This window comes from Dysidea avara, chromosome 7 (assembly GCF_963678975.1).
Source record: "Dysidea avara chromosome 7, odDysAvar1.4, whole genome shotgun sequence".
Lineage (NCBI taxonomy): Eukaryota > Metazoa > Porifera > Demospongiae > Dictyoceratida > Dysideidae > Dysidea > Dysidea avara.
Window position 1 is genome coordinate 26737877 of NC_089278.1, and position 8159 is coordinate 26746035.

Below are 8159 nucleotides of genomic sequence, written 5' to 3' on the forward strand. Positions count from 1 at the left end.
TGTATTAAAGCGAACATAACTTTCATTAATATAGGTCTATGAATGTACATTGTACAATTTTATGTTTTATGTGTGACACCATTATTGTCTTTTAAAGTTTGAAAATACATGGTATAAATAATGAATAATGAATAATGAACCTCCCTCCCGCCTTGCCATACAGCAAATTTCCTGATCTGAAACATAAAATTAACAATAAGTGGCCTAATGCTTATGTGTATACACAGTCTCACTATACACAGTAAAATGTGTATAATGATGTTATCATATGAAACATATTTTTATATGTCATTATGCTAAAACACTGTAAAACACGTTTTTTTTGCATTTTAAATAGCATCAAATTTGTTAAATAACATCAGATAGGTAAGAATGCACATAGAAAAAGATGACTCATATGTGTACATGTGTTTGTGTGTCATAATGTGACTAACCGATTTATCCTATCACACATATTTTGACCAAGCCTATAAGCACAAAGGGGATTTGGTAGGTGTGGATGCACCGCCTCCCACAATTTTACCATAAATGGTTGATTTCCTAGACACTCTAATAGAGTAGTCAAGTACTCTAATAAAACAATCAGTTGTTTTACTGAAAACCATTCAGCAAGATGGTACAAAACTGTGCATGGGAAATGATAGAGGAGGGGGCTAGGGTTATACCCTCCTTCAATACTTTAGGAGGGCTTAACCATTTGCAAAGAAACTAATAACAGAGTCAAGTTCTACTTTATAGAGCAGTCACACTATTGTCATTAAAACTGCTTAAATGCTGCTTCTTGCCAAGCACAATGAAGATACTGTAGTCTAAAATATTATATTATAACTTCTAAAGTCTAGAACATTTTAAGCATGCTCAAAAACCACCTGCGATATGTATTGATGTATCCAGCTTGCGATGACACATTTTGTAACTTAACCGGTCCGGAGGTCTGATTTTTGTAGACTCAGGTTCTAATGTAGATAGAGCTAATTAGCTAGTAGGTGTTCATGAAAATAGTAGTGTTTCTGCACATCTATGCATCCTCATTGCATGTGGGAATGGAAATCCTAAATTAGCCAACAATTCATCATTATTCAGTGATAAAATCGTACAAACTACAGTCATTTTGCATCCATTTTTCTTGAGAGGGCATGCTCGCAGATCCCCCCAACTTCAGCATGCATACTTCACACACCATCTGCAGTCACATGTATACATGAGCTATAAAAGGTCTACGAGCCACCAAACCACATAATATTTTTTGCAATGGTCCTGCTCACTCAGTAGCTTGATATTTCATATTTAGACTTTGCTTTGGTTTGACACATGCTTATCCCAGGAGGTACAATGCATGCAACCTGGACCGCTTTGTGTTTTTGTTTCTACCATGGAGGTGCTGATCAGTGTGTAGTGCATCATTGGCTTTGTGGAGTATAACAATAAAACAGGAAAACAGTTTTGCATCACAACTCACTCAGTCAAAGTAAGCAGATCTGTTGCACATATTGTTTAAGATTTTAATTATGTGGGCCATTGTCTAACTAGTATAGACGATGGCCCATTTGATTAATAATGCATTGCTAGAATTTTTAGTAGATAAACACCCATGCAACCTTTCACCTCAGTTCTGCTTTTTGTGGTTGTAGCATCATATTTTGTTTAGTTATTTAGAATCCTAGCACTGCCTATTTTCCTGGACAGTTAGCTAGATGTAGTGTAGTTTTGAGATACCAAATAGAATATGTTAAATATACTGCAAGCATGCATTTTAGCATCTTAGAGTGATAATTACAGTAACAACGGCAAAATCAACTTCAAAACAGTGAAAATGGTGCAGTACAAGTGTAATATGATATGATGGTAATGCTTGAAGTAGACATAATAGCATAATTATTATACTGCCAATTATTTTGATTGGCTCCCAAGTCAGAGATGTTCTGATACTGAATGTGAAAAGTGCAGTGGAAACGATAAAGGTGATTAACCATAGGAGAAAATTACAAGGTATGAACAGGATTGCATACAGTACTTACAATTCGAAACTTACTATGCAATTCTACCACATAATATAGATGATGTGCTACAAATTGATGACCAGTAAACAATCAAACTTGGTGACGGATCAGTCAACAGTGAAACTTGGTGATCATATGCAGTTAGATACCAATTCTTCAACTGCTCATCACTAAACAAGCAAAGAACAGAACTACAATCAAAGGCCAGATCAGTACACTACAAAGGTTAGAACATGCACTGAACTGTTAGAAAGTGAAAAATCCACACTTCCATGCACAGTGAGCGATGAAACAAGCCATCATGATTTGGTTGCACTAGACCATGATTTACAGGAATTTCTAAAAAGGAAAGGAATAGGTTCACGATCTTTACCACACATTTATTATGTGCCATCTGGAATTGTTAAGGTAATTGCATTTGTATAACTGTGTATTAATATTATATTTGGTTTCAGTGAGTCATTTGAAAAAAAGGGCACCCCATCGTCAGTCAGCTTTCAAAGTAAGAAGTAAAACAACAGCAGATTGCACCTGGACCATCAGTGATAGACCTCCTGCTCAACTACCACCAAGTGAACCATTAGACTCCATACCTGAAGACCAAGTGGAAGAAACAGCCCAATCCTCTACAGTTCGTCCTCGTTTAGTGTAATACGATTCCAATGATGCCGGATCCAAATTATATGCACGCACGATACTTGGGTGGACTTCTGAGGCACTTTGATTATACAGTACGATAGTAACTGTATAGTAGGGACCACAAAGGAGTAGGCATGGCCCACGAAATAACATCACCCAAAAAACAACCTCAATTTCCCCTGATGAAGATGAGTCACTATTGGTTTATAACTTAATTTAGCTGTACTCAGTGTTGGGACAGTTACTTTTTGGGCTGTTGCTATTGTTCTGGCAGTCACGTGAATAAAAATAAAACTGACAAAAAGGTCCTCAAACGAAAAAAAAAGAGAAAAACACAAAATGCCTTGAGTGGGAATCGAACCAGGGACCTCCAGTGCTTGAGCCCAGAGTCCTACCCATTGTGCTATGTGGCTCCCAGCTACATAACTTCCTTAGTTTCTACCTTATATGTCTCCGAGTGGAGTAACTTCTATATATTGAAGGTGAAGAAGAAACTAAAGCTGAACCCGACCCTAACCTAACACTAGAACTACTTTTCACGTCCCCTAAAGTTGAATGCTCGGGGAAACCTACTAAATGTGTTCCCTAAAGTTGAATGCTCGGGGAAATCTACTAGACGCGTTCCCTAAAGTCGAATGCTCGGGGCAACCTACTAGATGTGTACCCTAAAGTTGAATACTCAGGGCATAGCATACAACTAGTGTGCTTGATAGTGAGAAATCTAGTGGACTGCCAGAACAATAGCACTGACAAAATATTTCTGGTTGCCGGAACAATAGCAACTTTGTACTCAGTAACTAGTTACATATTACATGTTACATGCAACAGAACTATTTATATACAGTTACACATTACCCCAAAAAATAAAGTAACTATAATCATAGATAATATGCTATAATAATATTGCATATTATATTACTTTGTGTCCACAGCCTTAAGCTGTCACATGTGAAACTATCATGAAATGATTGTGTTGTTGGGCAATGTGCAAATCTTGGTTATAAGTAAGAAGCTGGTAAATGAGCTTCATTCAGTAGGCTTCATTACTTCGTTGTGGCTAGGCGTTACACAGTGAATTACTAACAAGATTAGTAACTTCGTTACTTGTAGTAATAATATTACATAATATTAGACTCGTTACAATAACTATTTTACTTAGGTAACGCATTACATCAGTAAGTAAAGTAACTTGAGTTATATTACCTGTTTTTATAGCGTATTTCGTTATATACTTAGTTACCACAAAAGTAATAATGTTCCCAACACTGGCTGTACTGTAATCATGTGTAATTTTCCTTGAGGCGTTATTTGCTCTCTGGGTGCATCGGCATTGCCATCTGCCCAATATATAGCAATAAATAAATAAATAGGCAAACATACATGTTTGCAGATGAGATTTGCAATATGTGACACAATAAAAGAAGGGGATCACACTGCAACAGCTACCTTTTGAAGTTGTATGATGAAGTGAAACTTTCACAGCTATGGAAGACCATTCATTTAGCTTTAAACCTACAAAAAAGCTTGAGTGATGGAAGTATGAAAGGAATTCTTAAATTTTCCATAAAGAACTCTCAGATAATGTTGGCATACTTCACTGCATAGTAATTGTTTGGCTTTGTTATATACATAGCTACAAACAAGATCAAGCTGCCAAACACTTTATTGCTTTCATATTAGCTCTTACTATAACACTAGTACTTACTATGTAAGGTTTTCAAAATGTATAAGAAACCTTATCACCGCGAGACAGTTTTGATTGTGGGATTTGGTTGGTCTCAATTGAGAGCCACAGGAGGCTCAATTGTAGGCCACAGGAGATCACTGAAGCCCACAATGTAAAGTGGATGTTGGTCATATAGGTTTCATATACATTTTACTACAGTATTCAATAGTAAGAAGCATTAAAGCTGTACAGTTTGTGGAATGCAGTAATGAGTTGTCAGCACACTTTGCAGTGCGACATCTAGATGTTGCACTGCTAAGTGTGCCACATCACATTTGTAGCATAAAGAATTCCTTTGATCTGAGGTGTCAAAGTGTTACATATATCTAATCCAAAACAGCCAAGCTGTAAAAAACAGAGTGCGGCCCTGCGAAAGGCTATGGTGAGAAAAGATGTGAAATCCAAGGTGGCGGCCAAGAAATGGCTGTGATGGTAGGTTAATGGTAAAAATTTTAATAACGACAATTCAAGTGAATTTTGTGCCAAGACCAAGTGGCACCAAATTCACCTGAATTATTGTTATTAAAATTTTTACCATTAACCTACCATCACAGCCATTTCTTGGCCGCCACCTTGGATTTCACATCTTTTTTCAGCATAGCCTTTCTCAGGGTCGCACTCTGTTTTTTACAGCTTGGCTGTTTTGGATTAGATTTCACTTCTTTTTGTATTTGTATACCCCAAAGCCGGCATATGGCTGGCTTTAGGGCTTTTTAACCTGTCATTTTTTCTTTACTACAGGAAAAAAAAAGATGAAGCAGGGTGATTTCTTTGTAGCTGACCTCTCTGCAAGGTGATCCTCCTAGCTGATCTCTCTACCGGATGACTTGTTTGTAGCTGAACTTTCTACAGGGTGATTTGTTTGTAGCTGAACTCTCTACAAGGTAATTTCTTCTAGCTGATCTTTCTACAGGGTGATTTGTTTGTAGCTGAATTCTCTACAGGGCGATTTGTTTGCAGCTAAACTGCTGAACTCTCTACAATGTAACTTCTTCTAGCTGAACTCTCTACGGGTGGCTTGTTTCTAGCTGAACTCTCTACAGGGTGATTTGTTTCTAGCTGAACTCTCTACAAGGTAACTTCTTCTAGCTGATCTTTCTACAGGGTGATTTGTTTGTAGCTGAATTCTCTACAGGGCAATTTGTTTGCAGCTGAACTCTCTACATGGTAGTTTCTTTGTAGCTGAACTCTCTACAATGTAACTTCTTCTAGCTGAACTCTCTACAGGGTGACTTGTTTCTAGCTGAACTCTCTACAGGGTGATTTGTTTGTAGCTGAACTCTCTACAAGGTAACTTCTTCTAGCTGATCTTCCTACAGGGTGATTTGTTTGTCTCTACAGGGCAATTTGTTTGCAGCTGAACTCTCTACATTGTAGTTTCTTTGTAGCTGAACTCTCTACAATGTTACTTCTTCTAGCTGAACTCTCTACAGGGTAACTTGTTTGTAGCTGAACTCTCTACAAGGTAACTTCTTCTAGCTGATCTTTCTACAGGGTGATTTGTTTGTAGCTGAATTTTCTACAGGGCGATTTGTTTGCTGCTGAACTCTCTACATTGTACAGTAGTTTCTTTGTAGCTGAACTCTCTACAATGTAACTTCTTCTAGCTGAACTCTCTACGGGTGACTTGTTTCTAGTTGAACTCTCTACAGGGTGATTTGTTTGTAGCTGAACTCTCTACAAGGTAACGTCTTCTAGCTGATCTTTCTACAGGGTGATTTGTTTGTCTCTACAGGGAAATTTGTTTGCAGCTGAACTCTCTACATGGTAGTTTCTTTGTAGCTGAACTCTCTACAATGTAAATTCTTCTAGCTGAACTCTCTACAGGGTGACTTGTTTCTAGCTGAATTCTCTACAGGGTGATTTGTTTGTAGCTGAACTCTCTACAAGGTAACTTCTTCTAGCTGATCTTTCTACAAGGTGATTTGTCTGTAGCTGAATTCTCTACAGGGCAATTTGTTTGCTGCTGAACTCTCTACATGGTAGTTTTTTTGTAGCTGAACTCTCTACAATATAACTTCTTCTAGCTGAACTCTCTACAGGGTGACTTGTTTGTAGCTGAACTCTCTACAAGGTAACTTCTTCTAGCTGATCTTTCTACAGGGTGATTTGTTTGTAGCTGAACTCTCTACAAGGTAACTTCTTCTAGCTGAACTCTCTACAGGGTGACTTGTTTCTAGCTGATCTCTCTACAGGGTGACTTGTTTCTAGCTGAAATCTCTATAGGGTGATTTGTTTGTATCTGAACTCTCTACAAGGTAACTTCTTCTAGCTGATCTTTCTACAAGGTGATTTGTCTGTAGCTGAATTCTGTACAGGGCAATTTGTTTGCTGCTGAACTCTCTACATGGTAGTTTCTTTGTAGCTGAACTCTCTACAATGTAAATTCTTCTAGCTGAACTCTCTACAGGGTGACTTGTTTCTAGCTGAATTCTCTACAGGGTGATTTGTTTGTAGCTGAACTCTCTACAAGGTAACTTCTTCTAGCTGATCTTTCTACAAGGTGATTTGTCTGTAGCTGAATTCTCTACAGGGCAATTTGTTTGCTGCTGAACTCTCTACATGGTAGTTTTTTTGTAGCTGAACTCTCTACAATGTAACTTCTTCTAGCTGAACTCTCTACAGGGTGACTTGTTTGTAGCTGAACTCTCTACAAGGTAACTTCTTCTAGCTGATCTTTCTACAGGGTGATTTGTTTGTAGCTGAACTCTCTACAAGGTAACTTCTTCTAGCTGAACTCTCTACAGGGTGACTTGTTTCTAGCTGATCTCTCTACAGGGTGACTTGTTTCTAGCTGAAATCTCTATAGGGTGATTTGTTTGTATCTGAACTCTCTACAAGGTAACTTCTTCTAGCTGATCTTTCTACAAGGTGATTTGTCTGTAGCTGAATTCTGTACAGGGCAATTTGTTTGCTGCTGAACTCTCTACATGGTAGTTTCTTTGTAGCTGAACTCTCTACAATGTAACTTCTTCTAGCTGAACTCTCTACAGGATGACTTGTTTGTAGCTGAACTCTCTACATGGCAGTTTCTTTGTAGCTGAACTCTCTACAATGTAACTTCTTCTAGCTGATCTCTCTACAGGGTGACTTGTTTCTAGCTGAACTCTCTACAGGGTGATTTGTTTCTAGCTGAACTCTCTACAAAGTAACTTCGTCTAGCTGATCTTTCTACAGGGTGATTTGTTTGTAGCTGAATTCTCTACAGGGCGATTTGTTTGCAGCTGAACTCTCTACATGGTAGTTTCTTTGTAGCTGAACTCTCTACAATGTAACTTCTTCTAGCTGATCTTTCTACAGGGTGACTTGTTTCTAGCTGATCTCTGTACAGGGTTACTTGTTCCTAGCTGAACTCTCTACAGGTGATTTGTTTGATTCTGAACTCTCTTACATGGTTGTTTCTTTGTAGCTGAACTCTCTACAAAGTGACTTCTTCTAGCTGATCTATCTACAGGATGACTTGTTTCTAACTGAACTCTCTACAGTGTTATCTGTTCATAGCGGAACTTTCTACTGGGTGATTTGTTTGCAGCTAAACTCTTTGCATGATTGTTTCTTTGTAACTGAACTCTCTACAAGGTAACTTCTTCTAGCTGATCTCTCTACAGGATGACTTGTTTCTAACTGAACTCTCTACAGTGTGATCTGTTCATAGCGGAACTTTCTACTGGGTGATTTGTTTGCAGCTAAACTCTTTGCATGATTGTTTCTTTGTAACTGAACTCTCTATAATGTGACTTCTTCTAGCTGATCTCTCTACAGGATGACTTGTTTCTAACTGAACTCTCTATAGT